General features: G+C 40.6%; 1 protein-coding gene across 4 annotated transcripts in view; it reads right to left on the minus strand.

Annotated features, from left to right (window-relative positions):
* slc12a5a (solute carrier family 12 member 5a) overlaps positions 1 to 22,577 on the minus strand; it is a 176,158-nt gene that overhangs the window by 48,791 nt on the left and 104,790 nt on the right. The gene's annotated exons all lie outside the window — the stretch shown is intronic.

Below are 22,577 nucleotides of genomic sequence, written 5' to 3' on the forward strand. Positions count from 1 at the left end.
ACTGAAAAGTGAAAAAGGGGGGAAGAAAGTGGATCGAATAAGTCAGTCTCTTGGATGCACCATTTTATTTGGACTTCTCTCCATCGTATTTTGACTGGTTCAACATTAGTCCGAAAAGAAAATGACCCTCACAAATTTTTGTGCGCTTGGTCTTGTCCGCGCCTCAGCCCGAGAGCACTTACTTGGGGAGACAGCAGATTGCTCTCCCTCTCGCTCTCAGCCCTCAATGCCGCGAGACCAGGTTATTTATAGCGGCGCCGCGGTGACCATGTGGCATGACGCTGGCCATGGCTAGACACAGACCAGCAAATGATTCTCACAGACGAGGACAAAAGAGTGTGAAAACGCTCAGACAGAAGAGTGGCGACTGTAACACAAAGATGGCCGAAAGCATTACCACTGGAGCCTATCCCTTAGCAAAAAGTAGTTTATTCAAGTATACTTTGAGTCAACTTTTTTTAATACTAAATTGGAGGCAGTATAGTGCACTTTTTAAATTGTATATTTTCTGAACTTCACAGAAGTATGCTTAAGGATACTTGGCTTGTACTGCATTCAAACATATAGTCTCCATCCATACATCCATACATCCATTTTCCGATCCAATTTATCCTGACAAGGGTCGCGGGGGGGTGCTGGAGCCTATCCCAGCTGTCTTCGGGCAGTAGGTGGGGGACACCCTGAACCGGCTGCCAGCCAATCGCAGGGCACACAGAGACGAACAACCATCTACGCTCACACTCACACTTGGGGACAATTTAGAGTGTTCCATTATCCTGCCATGCATGTTTTTGGAATGTGGGAGGAAACCGGAGTACCCAGAGAAAACCCAGGCAGGCATGGGGAGAACATGCAAACTCCACACAGGAAGGGATGGAACACATGACCTCTGCACTGTGAGGTCGACGCACTAACCACTGGACCACTGGGCCGCTCCCTTATAGTATACATTTAAAACTTTGTTTCAATACACAGTGAAACTCCTCTATAACGAAACCTACATGGGCGAAAATACCCGCTAGTGTGAAAAAATTTTCATGCATGGAAGCCATTCCCACTTTTCTGCTCACCTTACAACGAAAAGTCCCCCTGTTCCGTTATATGAAATCTTTTTTTCTGCTCTTGCAACGAGATTCACTACAACGAAAACAAGCCTTCCGCAAAAGTCTAATCCAACCTCAGCATGCCACAGCGACCTCTACTGCTTCGTTAGGAAACGACAACAGCAACCACCACACTGGTTTACACATGCGCAGGAGTACAGGAAGTATTTGTTTCAGACGCAGCGCGAACGTTGCGTTGCTAAAATGGCGACAAAACGGACCTTTGCATACCAGGGAGTTAAGAAAAGAAAAGCTTGAAGACAGGATAAAGGTAATAAAAATGAAAGATGGAGGAAGCAAAATAAAAGACATGCAAGAAATTGATGTAAGTGAAAGTAAATGCTGATCGTAAATTTCACAATTTCTTTCCCTTTTTTTCTTTCCACGCTGGTTATATGAAGTGTCAAAGAAGTGTATGCTCATACTTATGCACTATTGGAATAAAAATAAAAAGTACACATATACTGTTTTTGTGTGTGTTCGTGTTTCCATCTGAGATAAAATTTGCTACAGTGAAAAGTCCCCTGTTGTGAAAAATTTCTTGCTGCAAACATGTTTTCTTTGTAGAGGAGTTTCACTGTAGTATGAAGAAGTACACTTGATATATTCATAGCTGAGTATACTTTATAAACTATACTTCATAAATCTTATTGTTTCGTAAGGGATACGATTTGATTTAGCTAGCTAGTTAGCATTTTAGGTATTTGGCTTGTTTGTAGGTATTTATCTTGTTAGTTCACTAGTTTGTCAGCGTGTTTGTTCGGTAGGGAGTTACCTTCTTAGCAAATAAGTGCTAAGCATGTACTTTGGAAACTCAGAGTGCACTAAAAAACATGGGCTGCATTTGGATATTAATGAGAATAAAGCGTGTTTTGCTTCTTGGAACACACACATTCTCGGCATAGTGCACAGGTGTCAGAGTGAATTTCTGAATGCACTCTTAATTGCCTTGTTAGTTAGCTAGTTACCATTTTTAAGTAGCTTGGTTATTAGTTTGTTTATTAGGTAAGTAGTTAGTTTACAGTTTATCTGACTTTTTTGTTGTCTAGTTAACATTTTAGTTAGTTTGTTTATTAGCTGGCCTGTAAGGAAGGTAACTAGCTTGTTTATCTGGATTGTAACATACATTTTTAAGATTTTATTTTATTTGTTTTTGTAGAGCTCATTCAGGTTGCTGCTTCATGATCCTCTGTTTTAAGCGCTGGCTAATTTCTTGTCATCACTGTGATAATGTGCAACAATTTCTGCCACTTGAAAGTTGATTGACATTTCTGGATTGAGGGACGTAGGCAAATCCAGTAAGGTAAACCATCACTTCTGGCCATAGTCATTAATAAGAGATAAGAGCCAACATGTTATATGCAAATAATTTGTCACAATTTGCCATATTAAGGAACCTTTGCTTTGTTGTTTGTAGCTATTAGCATTTCTTTCAAGATCAAAGCATGAAATGTTGATCAAAGGAGCTTGCGGTCTGATGAAAGGGACAAACAAATGATCTGATGCACACAATGCTGAGTACATGTGAAGGTCGCATGTCCCCAAATAACGGGTTTCTTTACGGCTCATTTCTTGCTGCTCCCTCACAATTAAACTCCATCATTGCACAAATGATGGACGGCCCATTTCAGGGAACATGACACAGCTCAAGAAGAACTCGCCTCCCCCTGAGCGGCTTATTGTGCCGCGATCTCATGGGAGGCGTCCAAAAGCGGCTCATGCTGTCAAAGCCTCTTGCTATCGATGATGCAAATCCACAGATTTGAGGCTCACTGCGAATGGGATCCTCTTATGTAAAAAAATTAATAAAAAAAATTAAAAAACACAACCCCGCCCAATTCAAACGTTTCTTTGAATACAACACATTTTCTGTAACGTTTGTCCTTACGGGTGAGCTGAGGCAAATACCAAGTGTCTTTTGGTGAGCGAGGTGGGGTACACCCTGGATTGTCCATCAGTCAATCGCAGGGCACACAAACATCTATTCATGCTCATGTAGACAGCTATGGACAATTTAGAGTCTACAACGAACCCGACATGCATGTGTGGAGTCTATCCCGGTTGACTTTCACCCTGGCCTGGTCACCACTCAATCATAGGTGATGTAGACCAGTGTTTTTCAACCTTTTTTGAGCCAGGGCACGTTTTTTACATTGGAAAAATTTTGCGGCACACCACTAACCAAAAATGTGATAAAATGACACTCTGAACAGTGTATTTAATTAAAATATAATTTCTCAGTTTATTTATACTCAATCAGTGTGAAACCTGGGGCTGTTTAGATCAGGTTTTTTCAAACTTTTTTGAACTTTTTTTTCATTGAAAAAAATCTCTCGGCACACCACTAGCTGAAAATGTGACCCCCCACTTATTTTACCAACTAACGTGTTATATTGTTACTATAACCGTTTTTAACATTGAAGAATGACGTTATAACAGCTTGAATTGGAATCTAATGAACACAAAGAAAACAGTATTTTATCATCTTTCATATTTATTGTTTCACCGTCGTCCTGCATTCATGCGTCACAAATTCGCGTGTCTCTCGTCGTAACAGGAGGCAATTGGCTAGCTGTTGCCGCTCCCTAGCGGTATGGGAGGGTACTACATAATTATTTTCTGGGCGAAAGACCGCACAGGCATAAAAATTGGATATTTTCCCACGGCACACCTGACAATGTCTCGCGGCACACCAGTGTGCCGTGGCACACCGGTTGAAAAACACTGATGTAGACGAATGACCACTTGCCCTCAGCAGGGGCGTCTTTTGGTGGGGAAGATGAGAGCTATCTGGTGAACACTGTTGAACCCCCCAACATGTGTCAACAAAATATTTTTTGTTGACAAAATATTTTTTGTTGACACATTTTAAAAGTAAAATATCTATCAAATATCTGCTCTGACATCGGTCAGGGCAGACACTAATGGTAAATTGTAAACGGAGTGCAACTTAGATAGTACTTTATCTACACCATATGGTGTCCAAGGCGCTTGACAAAGCCTCACATTCACCCATTCTCACACACATTCATACACTCATGGGAGGCTGCTGCCAAGCAGGGCGCTGCCACATCCACCGGGATGAAATTTAGGGTTCAGTATCTTGCTCAAGGACACTTCAACATGGTCACAAGAGTTGAGGATGGAACATTTCATTGTCATTAGCTGGATCAGGCCGTCCATAAAAAAAAAAAAAAAAAAGATTACATTAAGACATTAAAAATTGCTGCGAGTACACCGTTCAACTAACTAATGCATACTACAGCGGAGAGCTGAAATGAACTGCACTTGTCATCTGTTCTCAAAAAAAAAAAAAAACGTAGGTTGCTTTTGTGCAAGGTGCCTTTGTTGATTGTCGTTGTTGTGAGTGTGTTGACGATCTTCCGGGCAACCAGCCAAAGCAGATGCAATGTCCCAGACACGCCATCTACTCAACTTAGGCTTCTCCGAAACATGCTGACTCCCACAACTTGTCCATTACTCAATTTGTCACACAGAGCTACATTTTGGGGTACATTTTAGGCTTTAGCAGTAGACGTGTAACTATACCATACATATCAATATTAGACCTAAATTGTACACTGTTTTTTTTTTTAATGATACAATTCGATACAATAAAGCCCGTGTTTCAATGAGTTGCAAAGGTTTGAAAGTGTGCCGCACGTTTTTTTTTTGTTGTTTTTTTTTGTCAGTTCAGTGTTGCAAGCTGTTGCAATGACGTTCGCCCAATATTTCCAAACACTTGTGATAGTCACAAGAGGTTTTTCTTGTCCCCATCAAATTTTGAACATGCTCAGAATTTCTTTGCGACAAGTAAAATTAAGTATTGGGAATTTTGTTAGTTACATCATATTGAGTCAATCAATCAATAATGATCATTGGGCAGACACATGTATACACCGATTAAATTGTCACTCCGCTATTGAGCAGGGTTAATAGAGTTCACATATTAAGTCAGGTCAGACAAAAAGACGACATAAACAGGCTGGCGGAGTGAATAGACTGATTGTTGGTCCACAAGTGCTTCCCTCACAAGTACTGTGTTTGCACATTTTGCGGCTCACAAGCCCAGTTCACAGTTCTCCAGTTCTTTGGACAGAGCCATTAGGGAGCACTCGTCCAGAAGTATTTGAATTTGTGCTATCGACCAGCGCTGTGCGCTCGTGAAGAGACTGAAAAACTAACAATAGCCATTATTATGGGAGGGCGTAAAACTTTAATGCGTCATATTGAGTGGCAAAATAGAAGAAACACAAACAAGTACGATGCAAGGGAATTGTACAAAACAAATTGTTGTGGAGATGTTACCAAGTGATGCTTCTCACCACCAAAAAAATACAAATAAAAAGACCAAAAACATGCCGAAAATTTTCAAAAATGTAAAGAATGATACATCCTTGCTCATGATACTGATACATTTCATATTTCAATAAAATTGTTGGCAACACTTTTTAAAACCATCATTACTACTAATTACGGTATATCAATCCGCTAAAATGACAAAATAAAATACATATGAAAATTAGCCTTTGTAATCTATATATATTTCACCTATGAAAGTAGAAATAAAAAATGAAATATAATTAAACATCTGTCACGTTAATAGTCGCTCTCTAAGGCAGGATGACTTTGGAAAATTATGCGAATTATGTGATAAGGGTGTTGAAGTTTGCAAAACACACACATACACAGACATTGTTTGAAATGTACACATCAACTCACCTTTTATTGTATATATATATAAAAAAAATAAACAGTATTTATAGTTATTTAGTTATATAGTTACTAATTTAGCATTAGTAATGCCCTGTTATTGTAGCATTAAATATTCATTTATTTGTAACTATTACACACTATATTTGTATTATATATATATTTAATGTGATGTCTTTGAGATATGCACATTGCGACGATACTTTGGCAATACAGTATAAGATAAGAAAACCTTTATTTGTCCCACATTGGGGAAATATATATATATATATATATATATATATATACACACACATATATATGTATTGTGCGGCCCTAATTTTTTCCAAGAGTATTATCATCGTAAAACAATCGTGAAACTGAAAGTTTGTTAAAATTGTTTCAAATTATTTGTGTTCCTCTTAATACAAATTTTCATCATCATCATCATTTAATCAACTCAAGTAATTCAAATGAACAGAAAATATTAAAAAAAAAAGACATTTTAAATATAAAATCATTAGATTTTTAATTATGCAAATAAACTTAATCTGTTCATCATATTTTTGGGGAGACCATCCTCATATCATTTACTGTTCAAAAACTGAGCATTCGTGATTATCAGAACACATCCCACAATATTTGATACGGCTCAGGTATTGGATCTTATATATGTTGTGGCCCCTTAGTCGGAAGCATGAAATCAAAGAGAAATTTTAAGATTTGAAAGCAAACGAGCAAGATGCACAGAAATGAAGTTGCATTTTCTGGCCATCACTGCTTACGATGCATCACCGAGTTCCGCTGCTAATTCTGTTCACAGGAGTACACAAACACTCTTGTCTGCCAGCAGAGAGGCTCGAGGTCTCTTCTGGCTCGCCCGCTGCCGGTGGAGCGACGTGAAGGATTAAGGTCACCTTAATCTAAATTCCAGTCAAATCGGGATTGAAAATATATTAACATGTAGCCAGAGTGATCCTCGGGACGTTCTGACAACACAGCAAAGAGCTTTTTGGGGGGTTATTAATCATCGAGGCAGATCACAAGGATAGTTTGATGAAAAATGTTTTCAAAAGGGCAGCCGGGTACTAAAGTGGTTCGCATAGGTGGCTCACAGTTCTGAGTGTCTGGGTTTGAATCTAAAAGATGGACTTTCAGAGGAACTGGTTGAGACTTGCGCCCACTACTTGAAACCAAAAACGAGCATTGTACCTGAATGAGTTCACTGAACAAAAGTGCAAACTTGTTTGCAAAGAAAAGTAACTTTGCCAACACTGCCACAAAAGTACTTCACGAACATAAGCATCGGTGGCGATCAACATTTGGATTCCAGTTCAAGCATCTTAACGTCCAGAGCAGTGAATGAATTTAAATTAAACTGGATCGTGTGTGGTAAAGTTTTACTTCTAATCAAAAAAAAAACCAAAACTCAATTTAAGCAGAAAGTAAGCTATTTTTTACTTTTTTTCAAAACTGCAATGTCTTCCAAAGCACTGCGGACAGAAGATATATTTGCCGATTGCATGCTGGCAAAGTTAACAACACTGCGATTGGCTGATGCATCCTCTCTTCCAACAAGCTACGAAGGACAAAAGAATGTATGTGTGTGTGTGTGTGTGTGTGTGTGTGTGTGTGTGTGTGTGTGTGTGTGTGTGTGTGTGTGTGTGCGCATGTGTGTGTGTGTGGGGGGGGGTAATTTATCTTGCATCAAATTCTGCACAAGTGAATTACACACTTTGACAGGCACAAACAGAGTAACGTGGGGAGGAATAAAATAGCAACAGCATATGGTTACATGCCCACATCTGCCCACACACACACGCACGCACGCACGCACGCACGCACGCACGCACGCACGCACACACACACACACACACACACACACACACACACGGTCATAAATACTAAATAGACATTTTCTTATTTCCTTGCCGCTTCCCAGCTGCTGTGGCGGCAATGGCAGAAGCACATCAGAGACGGAGCATCCTTGTATAAGAGGATCTTTTTTTCTCCCCCACTCCCCCGCCTCCTTTATTATTCTCGGCCGGGATGCATGTTTTTGTCACTGTTACTGTTTGTGACTGCAGGAGTGGACCCCTGCCCTTATCAGTATTCAGGCTGCCGCTTTGGCTCAATATGAATTTTAATGCCTCGCCGCCTTCCCTTTTGACAAGGGTCACTCCGCTTTCCCTTCAACTTCTCTGTTTCCTGAGCCCGCTTCCTGATTGGCTTGCTGGCCCACAACGGAGGCATGGATAAGAAAGCACACGGAGGCTTTTCGCATGTTCTCCAGGTCTTATTCTCAAATCTCATGAGGATGAAAGGGTGAGTCTCTGTCCGCCCTCGCTGCTAGCTGGCTGTGAGTGTCGGGATTAACTTGGATTTAATGGAGGGTCAGCGCTTTAACAACGCCTTCCAAACAGCACCCTCGCTAATCTGGAGACGGAAATAACAAATAAAGGTGACTAAACCTCCTTGATTTAATCTACAAAACAAAAAAGTGCACATATACAATAAAGTTACACAACAAAAAACCCCAACAAAAAACCTTGAGACTAGAGAGATACCGTAAATCGTATTCCACAAATGCAATATTAATCAGAATGTCGTGTTTAGAATAGTGGAAGTGTGTAGAACAGATTATTGTCAAGAACACTCGATTTGATTTCCCCTTTAATGTTGGTTTCCTGTTCAGTCATGTTTGAATGGATTTTTTTTTCTTTTGTAATGCACGAGAACCCTTTGCACTAAAGGAAAATCACAGTTTATGCTTTTTCTTTTTTTTTTGATTGTTCAAACAGACATCTGCACATATTTTTAACATATTTGACCCTTTCAGGGACAGCGGTTACTACAGTGGACAGCTAATCATGTAATCGGGTTACAGTTTGTCATTATTGGTGCATGAAAGGGTGGAAATGGCATTTTTTTACACAGTAGATCTGGTTAGGACGAGCATGATTCTATGGGGACCCTCAGTGACGCTGATGAAAAATCGTGGCACCCACCGCCATTTAAATGACCAATCCCTGAAGTACGTAGTCTCTTTTATCATTAAAAGTGGGAATTTTCCACGTTGTCATCCAAGTGTGGTGCAACATTTGAGGTCGATTTTTATTGCAAAATGGTTGCCGTATTCATATTTACCATTGGATATTAAAGATTGCCATACTGTGATATATGCGTTGTCCACCCAATAATGACACACTTCACAGAACTGACTTGTCATTTTCGTTAAACCTCGTCATTCAGCGACAGGATTGAATTTAAAAGCTGAGCTTCACTCGTGTGATCAAACTACTTAATGATCGTGGGTGCTTTTACATCTTATGCGATAAAGACGCAGATTAGCAAAGATTAGTAGATTAGCCGGTAAAGCGTGTTGAATTTTTGCGCCACGTCGGGCGTCAGCACATACTCGAGAAAGAGTGGCAAACACTCAGGCCATCACAGCGAAATCATTTTCGAGCAACCTCTCCAGATAAAGTTTATTGGAATGGGAATAACCAGCACAAAGCAGAAAAAGTGCTTGTTAAAAAAATATATGGGAAGACGACTTTGAAAAATTATCGCATATTAACTCGTAATCTCAATATTGAGAGCAAAAACAAAATTGCAATGATGTTTTTTTTTTTTTTTTTTTTTTTATCAATCATCCCAAACTAATATGCATATTTTTGGAAAGAAGGCGGAAGCCCGAGTAACCGAAAACCCACACAAGGACAGATAGAAAATAAAATCTTGATCTAGGAAGGTCAGAACTGAGATTTGAACCCTCAATTTCACAACATGCTCACCACGAGTACATCATGTCAAGCCATTTCAGGGTTCCAAAGCATACTGCGGCAACCTGACCACAACTGGACCATTATTTTACGTTGTTTTCATATTAGCATTTCAATGTTCCAAGCAGAATCCGACATCGCTGTGCAGTCATTCCTCGGCGTGTTTGTGCAGTCACCAGAATGTGAACAGGACATGGGAACGCTGAAGCGCGGCCAAAGTAGACACCACCCCACTCCGACAGAGCTTGACAATCGGACTCTTTCAAGTGGTGGTGGCAATGTTCCGCCAGCTGTACGGCTCTCGCTCCAAAGGATATAACAGGCCTGCCGTAGCAACTCCGGATTGCTACTCGCTGCTGCTGTAATTGGCCAGACCTGGCGAGCCCAATGGTGGCTTCAGAGAATGGAAAAAAGGGGAAGGTAGCGATAGTACCATGGAAGGGTCAAAAAGATTGAGTGAGAAGAGAGGGGTGAGGGCAGCTTGGATTACACCACGCTGAGGTAATTGGTGGAAGCGCAAAGGTGGCATTTTTTTTTTTCCTTTTTATGAAGTGCCAAGTCGGTATAAAGGCAAACGCATCCATCCATTTTCTATAGGTGCGGTATCAAAGTCCGAACACTGATGCTACCAATGGAGCCAACATGTACACTCCACATAGTATGAATTTGTTTTTGCGCCAATTTTCTATGAATCAAGGCAAAAAGCTAAAAAACTCCTTATATGTTAGGCAAGGGTCACGTGAAGCATTTCGCAAGCACTGAAGCATTCTGTATGCATCATACCACAGATAACAAACACTTTTTGTTTCCATTTTTTTTTTTTTTTTTTTACAAATGAAGGCAAAAACACATAAGACTCCCCATATGCAAACCAATAATATGTGAACAAGGCTGGAAATGAACGGTTTGCAAGTCAATATATGCATTTTGTGCCTCATTAAAACAAAACAGAGAATCGCAGATATTTAAGTTTTAAGAACCACAGAGACTGCTCCCCTGGGCTAGATGCAGGCACGTGGATGTTGCCGCAACACACTTACGTCACTTGGAACGTAGGCGGTCGAGGGAAGCTCAGTGCGACTTATGTCACAACCAGCTAGCAACAAGTTTGGCTGGCTGCTAATAAGGGTAAACATGATGCGGACTCTCTGTTGAGTCCATCAATCATAATCATGTCAAAATCATAATGATCGCCCCCACGGTGGTGAAAAAGCTCCACTTCTGACAAATATTGTGACGAAGGGATGATGAGCAGTTATTAACAGAAGATGGAAAATCTACGCTAATTGCTAAGCTAAGCTAATGTTATCGTGAAACATCGAAAATAAGTGCTTGGATGATTGGATACACTTTTCACAGCAGTCTGGCTGGAAACATATTAAAGTAGAGTGTATCCAAATTTAAACAGCAAAATACCAGGTAAGTGTCTGGAAATAAAATTATACAAAATCATGCTTTACACATTGCTAAAAAGGTCCTGAAATTAATTATGTTACACTATGGCAATATGTCAGCAGGGGTGTGGCCTAGAAGATTACAAGTATAATAGAGTTTTTTTCATTCGCTTTGGTACATTTATCAGATCAGAATTAGAATTTGCAAAGCAGTGTGTATTTTAAAACAATTTGTAAAAATAACAAAACAAGCCGTTTTCTTTCTCAAAGTCCTAAGCACATCTCTCAAAAGTAAATATTTGTGAACTTGTCAGTGCCAACAACACAAGTTTATGTCTCATTGTGTCAGACAGTTGAATTGCTTGGTCATGTCAACATAACAGTAGAACTCTTCTGATGTAAACCGCAGCTAACGTTTTAATGACAAATTCTGCGCTCTAAATTGAAAGTTACACCTTTGTGTATGTGATAGATGGATGCGAAGAAACTGGGCAAGAGTCACATTTCAACTTTACTGTTTGCACTGTAATTTGCTGACAAGCAATCTCATTGTGATATCGAAAGGAAAGGACAGCGCTGAATAGCACAAAGAAAAAAAATAACCCCAAAAATTGAAATGTGAACATTGGACAATCTCCTGAGAGGAAATCGTACAGGCAACACTGGAGGCAGAAGCGGTCCTGCCAAGATTTGCTCCAGCCTCAAAATATTTCAGATTGTCCCCATTTGTTAACATCATAAGCATAACACACTACCAATGATTTAAAAAGCTACTTTACATGTAGCTTAGCAAATGCCATGCCAATGTATGTTTGAAGTTATTTAATAGATCAGAGTATTGGAATAGAAAAAATATGAGTGTGAATTTGCACTTATTGTGTTGCAAACACAAACTCGACTAGGTTGCCTGTCGGGTGAATTTAGTTGCATGACATCATCCCTCGATAACAGTTGCTCGTTCAGCATAACGTAATATTAATTAGCGATGTATTCGCAAGAGGCTAAAGAAATAGCCTGATGCTACGTCTCTTCGTGTCACCCACATCACTTGTTTTGCCCGTTTCTACAGAAAAATACAAGTCAAACTATGTTGGTGTCCCCACAGGCAAATTAAGGGCTATGCAAACCACTACACTACAAATTACATGCAAGTATAATCCTCCCAAATATAAGCAATTGTGGGTTTGCTTGCATTTTCTGTGAATTAAGACAAGACATAAGATATGAAACCCAGGCCTCCTGTATGTGAACCACACGAGCACCAACATTTACACCCCTCAACAGAGTAGAAAGTCACTTTTTGCCTACATTTTATGAATTAAGGTGAAAGTGTCACATGCGCAAAATGCAAACCACATGAACCATTAGACCACCTATTGGGACAACATGAATATGCCTCCCGCAATGCTTGTGGGTTTGCTGCCAATATCTCATAAATTCAGGGAAAAAGATAGGTTCGCCCCCAAAAAAATATTTTCAGATTGTTTTTTTCTTTCTTTTATGATCATTCACCATTCATCTTTCAGAGGGGATTTTTATTTTATTTTATTTCTTACGTAGATGCTTGAATGACTGAGATGCTGGCAACCAGTTCAGGGTGTCCCCCGCCTACTGCCCGATGACGGTTGGGATAGGCTCCAGTACACCCGCGAGTCCTCGTGAGGATAAACGGGTTAGAAAATGGATGGATGGATGGATGGATGGATGTTTGAAGGAAGATGACGCTATGACCACAGTGATTCAATGAGCTGTGGGGGCGGCTGCAGGGATGATGGATTCCTTCTTATGTGACAAGGCTGTCATCTCAGGTCAGTTTCAACCTCTTCAAGGGACACCTGCAGGTGTGAGCCCAGGTGCAAATTAACACCTGGTTCTCTTCCTCACGGACTGACACCTTCATTCCTTCCAGGTACGCTATCGCAAGCCCACCCAGCATACTATCTCATCTCAGCATTTTGAATTCCTTGAGGTTCTTGAAACCCAACATTGTTGAAGTCATTCCACTTCATTGTTGGGGGTGGGGGGATGGATCTCAGGAAGAAGAAAATTAATGTATGAATTGTATTTAAAAACTCATTCTTTACAAACATGATAATAACATCAACCTCTTTTGGTAAATAAGGTTTCCAATAAATAATTATTGAATAAAATAATAACACATACAAAAATGAATTGCCTTTTTTTCGTGATTTGTTTCATTGTTAAAAAAGGCATTTTTCCCCCACGTGATTTTAGATCAAACAAGCAACACGTTTAATAGCAAAAATAACATGAAAAGCAGGTAGAAATGGAAATATAGCTTCAAAATAAAAAATGCTTACATTTCAAAGTATTATAAAAATTGGGAAAATAATTTTGAAAACCCCCAAATAAATACATACTTCAAAGAATAACAGAAATAAAACTACATGTATTTTTAAGAAACTATTTTTAAAAAATATTTCAAGAGTTCTTATTAGGAGGCACTGCAGTGATGTCGCACACCGCCACAAAATAGAAACACAATAATAGAAACCAAGTTATAAAAGTACTTTTCTGCCAAGCGCTGCTCAAAACTGAAATTTGGATTTTTTTTTTCTTTTTATGATTCAGTTGCACTGAATGTTACATCCGATGAGTGAAAGTATTCTGTCCTTTTAGAAATGTACGGAGCAAAGTCAAAAGGTGGGTGGTGGCACTAAAATGATTCAACACTATGAGGTTGAATGTGTGGTCAATAAAATCCAATCGATTTCTCTCTCTATCTCTCTCACACACACACACATGTATACACACACACACACACACACACAAACACACACACACACACACACACACACACACACACACTGTTGAAGGGCTTTTTCATGTGAATACGTTTAAAATTGAATGCATAAAGTGTGCAGTTGAAAAAACATGAGCCCAGATCACTTCTGCATTATTTAGGGCCTAAAGAGCTCCTAAACTGTTTTTGTGCTGCACATCCTCAGCGAGGCAAAATGTTGCTGCACTACCGACACGATGCTTTGAGGTCACCTCGACCTGGGTCGAGGTGACTGTTCCCTCGTTAACTATCGGCACAGTATGCCATCATTAACCAAGTGACCGGAACCATAACTAAATCAAGCACAACTGAAATCATACAATTTAATTCTGCCAAAATCCTTCCATCCATTTGCTATATCAATCTTCCTTGTTCATGTTGTATCCCCACTGACTTGGCGAGAGAAGTGGGTTAGACAATTTTGACCAACACAAGCAGAATTTAGTAATGCGACAAAACAAAAGGTTACAAAAATATGCCCCACAGTGCTGTCCAAGTGGATTAACAGCCAGCAAGATGAGCATGAGCCAACGAAAAAAAAAAAAAAAACTAACTAAATCTTGCCACAAAAATGTTTCTTTTAGAGGGGCTGGTGGTTATTTTATGATGTAAGCATTGAACAACTTGGTACGATGAAGAAGTGACTTTCAAATTTGTAAACTGTATTATGTATACAGTATCTACGACTATAAATCGCAATACAGTCTGTAGAAGTTGTCTATGACTTTAACAAAAATGTGGGACTATTTTCATAACATTCTTTTGCAGAAATTGCTCATGTTTTTCAACTAATATGTAATAATATATGATGTACACTTCCAATACAATACACTTATAACGTATGAATCCGTTTACTAGTTAAGATGGCTTGTTTTTGTCCAATGTTCAACTTGTGAGAAGACGCTCATACACGGTGAAACAATGGAATGGACTGGTAGACTCGCACACACGCAAACACACGCGCGCACACACACACACACACACACACACACACGCACACACACACACACACACACACACACACACACACACACACACACACACGCAGAGGAACCTTCTTCAGTCTGCCTCTGACAGATAAGACTGCAGCATTCTGAGATTTATCAGGCGGCTCGGTACAGGTGCATTACCTGGACGACCCAATGAAGTCCCATTCATTTACTGATAGTGTGCACAAAGCGTGTGTGTGTGAGTGTGTATGAATCTCGGCTTTTTACTCGTGTGTGTGTGTGTGTGTGTGTGTGTGTGTGTGTGTGTGTGTGTGTGTGTGTGTGTGTGTGTGTGTGTGTGTGTGTGTGTGTGTGATCGCTTTGCACAGAGACCCACCGCAATGCTTGGGGAAGGTGGGGGGCGGGTGGGGGATCATCCTGTGGAAGACGGGCAGATCTTTGCGGATATTTCCAGCCTCAGGCAGACGACTAAATAAATAATGAAACAACTGGTTAGCAGTTACGAGTTGAATGTTTCCAGGCCTTGCCTTTTCCCCTCGCCCCCTCTATGGTGACGACAAGCTAAGCTATCACCTGGAATCGCCATTCCAACATCTGTAAAACTGATTAGAAAATTATGATATATTTCTGTCATGTGCAGCAATAACCATTTTCTCATTTTCTCTGCCGTTGTGGGCAGAAAAAGCTGGGAAATTATGTATACTGGTCTCATTTCGTTCATGTCACAAAAACCTGGTATTTCAACAGCACACGGCATATAGCGTGGATGCTCGTCTGCATCACATGAAATATTCATGAAGCCCAAACGCTTTCTTGCCCCCTTTGGATTTTCCGCAGCAACTCACACAAACCCACTCTCAAATCACATGACGCAGCCAGCTCAGGGACTTTATCTCCACTTTGGCTGGGTCTAGACAAAAGTGCTCTTTGAATAAAACGGGCGTAAGGAAGGCTGGAGGCAAAGGAGAAACGTAAAGAGGTCATCCCTCCATCTTTACCCCGGTGTGATGTGTTGGTACGCGTCCTGGTGGACCCGCACGCTCAAAGACAGCAGCTTTTGTGTGCCTTTGATCACATTCATGAATTATGCAGCTGCTTATCCTGTTTGTGTGGTGGCCAGGGTGTTCGGGTGTGTGTGTGTGTGTGTGTGTGTGTGTGTGTGTGTGTGTGTGTGTGTGTGTGTGGACCCAAGCCAAAGACTGCGGTGTTTAGTGACAATGATGACTGCTGGTCTGCCCTTCCCACAATCTCTCCTTTACACACACACACACACACACACACACACACACACACACACACACCCACACAGACACACCTAAAAAAACACACACCCACACACACACACACACACACACACACACACACACACACACACACACACGTATATATGGAAACTGAGTTACAGTGACTGATATCCGTCCTTGGTGGCTCTTTAGTCTCTCATCAGTCATCACAATCTGAGCTCACCAATGTCATAAAAGGTTTGAAAGCAATGGTTCATTTTATAGTACTTCTTTGGGCATGATTATGGATATTTATTGTGACATGACAAGTTTGGAAAAAAAGACGGGATTTGTTGACTGCATGATAATGGGATGGGATAATGTTGGATGGTATATTTATTTCATCATTTTTTCTTGGTCCATCTCTATACATGAAACATTTTCAATGTAATTGCAATATTTTTATGTGTTTAAAAAGCCAAAATTATCTGGAAAATATTGAAGATTCTGGGAAACTTTATTTCGGTGATACCGTACCGTATTTTCCGCACTATAAGCCGCACCGAAAAGTCTTCCATTTTCTTAAAAGCTCACAGTGCGCCTTAAAATACGGTGCACCTTGTGTATGCTCATTACGGTAATATGTCGGCCCCAAGATGACTCCTTCCTGAAGACATGTTTATAATTTTATAACTTGCTGTCGGTTCAGTGAACTGTGTCACTGCTTTATTAAATAAGTTTTTGTTGCAGCTCGGAAAAAAGGAGAGCTGTGGTGTTGTTTTTTTTTTAAAACGCAGTTTATGAATGTTTTTCACAGTCTCAACAAATACAGGTACGTCTTTATCCGTCTCCGTGACTTCTCTTCTTTCGTTCGACTCGAGAGGCGTTCATGACAGCCCCCCTACAGAATTTATTTTGTGATTTCCTCGTTTGTAAATACAGTACACAATAAAGGAATAAATAACAAACACTTCTGAGACAGTCCAGTCTCCTACAATTTACTGACATCTGACCGTTCTGTTGCAGCTGCGCTCAAGGAAATGCCAAAATAAATTCTGTCGGGGGGCTGTAGAATTTATTTTGTGATTTCCTCGCTTGATTTTCTGTTTTGATGCATTATTTTCCATTTTTGTAGTTTCAATGAAGGAATCATTCATTTACGTTTTTTTGGAGGCGGTCATGAACGCCTCTCGAGTCAAATGAAGGGCTGTAGCTCTATCTAGTGGATGCATTGTAGATTGCACCTTATAGTCCAGTGCGTGCAATATATGAAATTTTTTTTAAAATAGCCCATTCATTGAAGGTGCACCTAATAATCCAGTGCGCCTTTTAGTGCGGAAAATACGGTACTCATAAATTACATAGATTCGTTGTACACAGAGTAAAATCTTTCCTGATTTATTTTTGTTATTATTATTATTTTTTTTTTATTTTATAAAAGCGCTCTGGTAATGAAAACCCCAAACTCACCATGCACCTTAGGATAGTACCTAAAAAATATCCCCAATAACTTACAGAAATCAGGTGAGAATTCCATCCGTCCATCCATTTTCGGATCCGCTTTTCCTCACAAGGTTTGCGGGGTGTGCTAGAGCCTATCCCAACTGTCTTTGGGCAGTAGGTGGGCCATACCCTGAACCGGTTGCCAGCCAATCGCAGGGCACACAGACACAAACAACCATCCGCGCTCACATTCACACCTAGGGACAATTTAGAGCATTCTATTAACCTGCCATGCATGTTTTCGGAATGTAGGAGAAAACTGGAGTACCCAGAGAAAACCCACGCAGGCACAGTGAGAACATGCAAACTCCACACAGGAAGGCCGGAGCCGGAATCGAACGCTGCACCTCTGAACCTCTGCACTGTGAGGTCGACGTGCTAACCACTGGACCACTGGGACGCCCTCAGGTGGAGATTGGCCATCTGAAAACTATTTTCCATGTGTTTAATATATCACTTGCAACACTGTGTTTATCTTTTTTGTTTGCTACATTCCTTTAAAACAAAATGGCAGACTTTCTGCTCCATTTTGGGCATAAGTCCTTGAGATTTTTTCATGCATCCTAATATGACATGGTAATAATAGACATGGCGAGCAATTTCGGGGTCAGTTGGCGAAACTAGCTTTGAGGGGACTTTTTTTTTTTAAACTATCCAGTGGGAACTACTGAGTTAATTTTAAGTAGGTCATGTTCAGGACCACTAAATCACATTCATTTTCACAAGGATACACTCATTCAAAAATGGATGCATTTTCAGATCGGTTGAGGACTCCCAAAAGGAGATTTTTGTGGTAAAATATATGATTTTGGTGCAGTGTGGCATTTGTAACCTTGTTTTTGTAAGTTCGAAGGACACCTTTTTTTAAGTGTATTACAGCAGGGATCTTCTGTCATTTGAAAGGAATCCACTTCAAAGGCAAAACACTAAGCATCTTTACAGGCAAAATGAATGTTTCAGATTATGCTATAAAAGCAAAAGGTAGGGGGAAAAATAACATATTTTTGTCAAGTCACTTGTAGATTTCAGTTCTGTCAAGTTACTAGCTCAGACATGTTAGGAGCCCAGAGGGGACACAACAGCTCGAATTTAAAATGAACATGCATAATCCCAGTGGGCCGCCATCTCGGTACATACATACACCGAGGCTGATAACGCAAGACGATGCTTTTGGTAAAACTGAGTAATTGTGGACTTTTCTGGCGGAATCCTACAAGGCCACAAGTTTCATGAAGTGACCTGCTGTTGCCGCAGCCACACGGGAGAGGAGGTCTGGAGCTACATCATTACGCAGCGAGGAAATTCCCCCTGGGAAAAGATGCTGCCGTACATGCAGACAGATGGACAGCCGATTCCTGAAATATGCAGCAGTTTGCAATGTGTCATAACTGACATGCTTGCAGCTCAGCCATTTTGCCAGGTGAGTTGTTCAACCAAACATTGCTCACAGGACAACGAGTATAACAATGGCAAGAAAAGAATATGTAACGCTGATCACGGGGAGCCCCGAACCAAATGGACATGCCCTGATCAGGTCATCATAGGGGGGTAATTGATCCTTATGACCTCCTCCAATAAATGCAATTGATAAAAAAATTCTGAATTTGACAAAAATAATTGAAATTGAGATTCTGAACCAGACCTATCGCCTCCTTGTGAGGTCCTCATTATAATATCGTCACGGAAAATCGGGACTCCGAAAAGCTTCCAAAAAGCGTACTCCAAAAATTAGAAGGCAAGTGGAAGTTACAACTCCTGCAATGGAATTTAGGAGGGATTTTCAATACTTACCGTATTGGCCCGAGTATAAGACGGCCCTGATTATAAGACGACCCCCTCTATTTCAAGACTCAAATTTGAAAAAAGACTTTTTGAACACCAAATTAATTTTTATACAGAAAATAATTACAGTATATCTGAAACAAATGATTATAACAATATATTTGAGAGAAAAAGCATGTTATTTGCCTTATTCAAATCTAAATATCTGAACATTTAAATATGTAAACTAAAGTGCAATCACATTCGTAAATGAATGGCTTCTGGTTTTTGAAATGTAAATTACATCATAACTTCTCCTCAGCTGCCGGTTAACCTGGCCGATCTTCGACCCACTTTTCTCCAGATTGTCGCTACATTTCTCCATTTTCTGTTATCGCTTCTATTATTTTCTTCTCTTTTCTTTCTTACCACTATTTTTTATTTTTCTTCTTTGTGCTACCACTATTTTTATTTTTATTCTTCGTGACAGGGGTTCACTTTGGCCTGGGGAGTCAAATTCAGCATTCGCTTCAATGATATCTGGCGCCATCTAGCGTCTTGAATGGGTATAATGTCTAGACCCCGAATATAAGACGACCCACACTTTTTCAGTCTTATTTCAATGCAAAAAACACCGTCTTATAAAAAAGTTAAAAAAATAAAATCAACCTTAACCTTAAATGTAAGCCCAAACACATAGCCTCAACCCAACCCATACACCATAACCGCAACCTCTAACCTCAACACCTGATCAAAACCACTTTGAATTACGACTTGCATTTTCTTGTATGAGGGTGATAACCAACTCCAATGAAAGTCTCTCCTAGTCCCCAAATGTTTTAAACAGCCACACAAATAGTTTACAAGTTATAGGTGCCATAATTTACCAATGCTGCAATCTTCCACATCTCGAGAACATTTGCTTTTTGCGCACAAGACCGAACATTACACCTTGACAGACGTATGAAAATGATCAGGGAAAGAATATGGAAGTGTGACTGCGGGGAGAAAAATGTCATAGAGGTTCTGCATCGGATGTGAGTTCAGAGGCAACTACTGAACAGGAATTGAGAGAGCGATCAACAGGAGGGATCTCTTCTTTCCAAACATGACTTTTCTCCATGACACCACGCTGCTACACATTCATCTGAGACACAAAGCACGAGTCTCCCATAACCGACAACACAATTGAATCAAAATTTGGAGTCTTAAGTTAATGTGTCTTGAACATCGTCTACACATCCATCTACCCTATCATTTGTCAATTGGTTCGAGCAGGACAAGACAGGCTGCGCTAACAGTTGCTGTCTCTCAAACTAAATGAATGGTGTCTCATCAACATTTTTTATAAACAGATGGCAGGCATAACAAATGGTGCAGTCGGTTAAAACAGTAAGTATTTACAAAAATGCACGTTGAGCTAAATAAGGCACAAAGCAGGGACACAAACACAGTTGTCATTAAACGTGAGGCAGGAGAGACCCATTGAGTTTCCAAGATAAATACCTCTGCGATTCCACAGGAGTCAATGTGAATTAGTTATGCAATACATATGTTGTTGTTAAGAGTAAAAATAAAACCAGAAGAAATAAAAAGTGAAGTTTCAGTCACCATCTCTGGGTGAAGTATTAGCCTGTCAAATTTTCTTTCCCATGAAGCACCATAATTGACAATCGTCCGACTTTAGGCACCAACCCAAGACCTCGTCTCTTTAGATGTCTTCCTTCAATTCGTCTTCAGCCTGGACCCGGGGTCAAACTTTCACCCATCTACTTCCCACCTCCACTCTCCTGTCTCCTCTCGTCTCCAATATGTAATCTGCGGCCTCAGGCTTTGGGAGCCTCCGACCAAATATCTCAACAAGCTCCCAAACTCTGTTCTCCGGCCTAAGCTCCCAGTCTGCAGTTACCTGGAGCCTCTGAGCAAATTTCTCACCAATTTAAGATGTAGGGCTCTATTGTCAATTAGCAACACCTTCAGCCTTTGACCACTTGCCTACAGACCCTAATCGTCAAACTGCAACCTTCAACCTTCAACCTTTTACTTACGGTCTCGTACATCTCATCTCCAATCCCGAGCATTTGGTCTCCAATTTATAGTCTTCAATTTTCAACTTCCTTCCTGCAGATTACAAGTTCAACAGCCAAGAACCTCTGGTCTTTGAATTTCACTCTGCAGCCTCTAACCTCCGATCCCCAGTCTCCAGCTTCTAGTGTTTAGTTTCCAATTTACAGTCTTCAGTTGCCCAATTATTTTCATGTACCTTGTCCCTTCAACCCCAAGCTTCGGTGAAAAAAAATTCAGATTGAAGGCTTTGATCTGCAACCTCCTGGCTTTAGCCAACAAGCCTTAGGCCTTCTGCATTTCTCATCCTGCTTTCTTGGCTCGCAAGCCTCAAGACTTCATCTCTTTACCTCAAATTTTCAGCCTTTAGCATCCAACCAATTTCAAAGATCTGCTGACAGCCACCCACCTCCACTCTCAATTTTTCACCCTCAACCTTTCAACTAGACTTTCCATCAATCAAATCGACTGGATTGAGATTGGTCGATATTTCACATTTACATACTGAATGTGAAATGAGCTACAATAATCTCGCAACTTGATTTCCTATAAAGTCAATACAGTGTGCCTAGATAGGGCCAAATATGTACTGCTACACCGGATCCGAATGGCTGAGAGAATTTGTTTACCATGTCACATTCACGGCACATACATGCCAACTAAAAAAGTGGACAAACAATGCAGGACAAAATAATCACTGCGGTCTGTGGGCACCGGGACTTGTACAACACAGCCAGTTTCCAATATGTCCTGGTTGACAGAACAGTCGCACAAGACTGCAGGTCCCGACATACCAACCTGTGCACAGCCTGGATTGATTACAAGAAAGCCTATGACTCAATGCCACATACATGGATCACTGAATGCTTGGAGTTGTATAAGGTGAACAGGACCCTAAGAGCCTTCGTTGCGAACTCGATGAGGATGTGGAAAACCACACTTGAAGCTAATGGCAAACCACTTACCCAAGTGTCCATCAAATGTGGCATATACCAAGGTGATGCACTCTCCCCACTGCTGTTCTGCATAGGACTAAACCCCCTAAGCCAAGTAATCACCAAGACAGGCTATGGATACCACCTCAGAAATGGAGCTACGATCAGTCACCTCCTCTACATGGATGACATAAAGCTGTATGCTAAGAGCGAAAGGGACATAGACTCCCTGATCCACACAACCAGGATCTACAGCAGCGACATCGGGATGTCATTCGGGCTTGAGAAATGTAGTCGGATGGTGACTAAGAGAGGAAAGGTAGTCCGCACTGAAGGGGTCTCACTCCCTGAAGGAACAATAGCA

Source organism: Hippocampus comes, unplaced genomic scaffold, assembly GCF_001891065.2.
Source record: "Hippocampus comes isolate QL1 unplaced genomic scaffold, H_comes_QL1_v1.1 scaffold17, whole genome shotgun sequence".
In the NCBI taxonomy this organism is placed as follows: domain Eukaryota; kingdom Metazoa; phylum Chordata; class Actinopteri; order Syngnathiformes; family Syngnathidae; genus Hippocampus; species Hippocampus comes.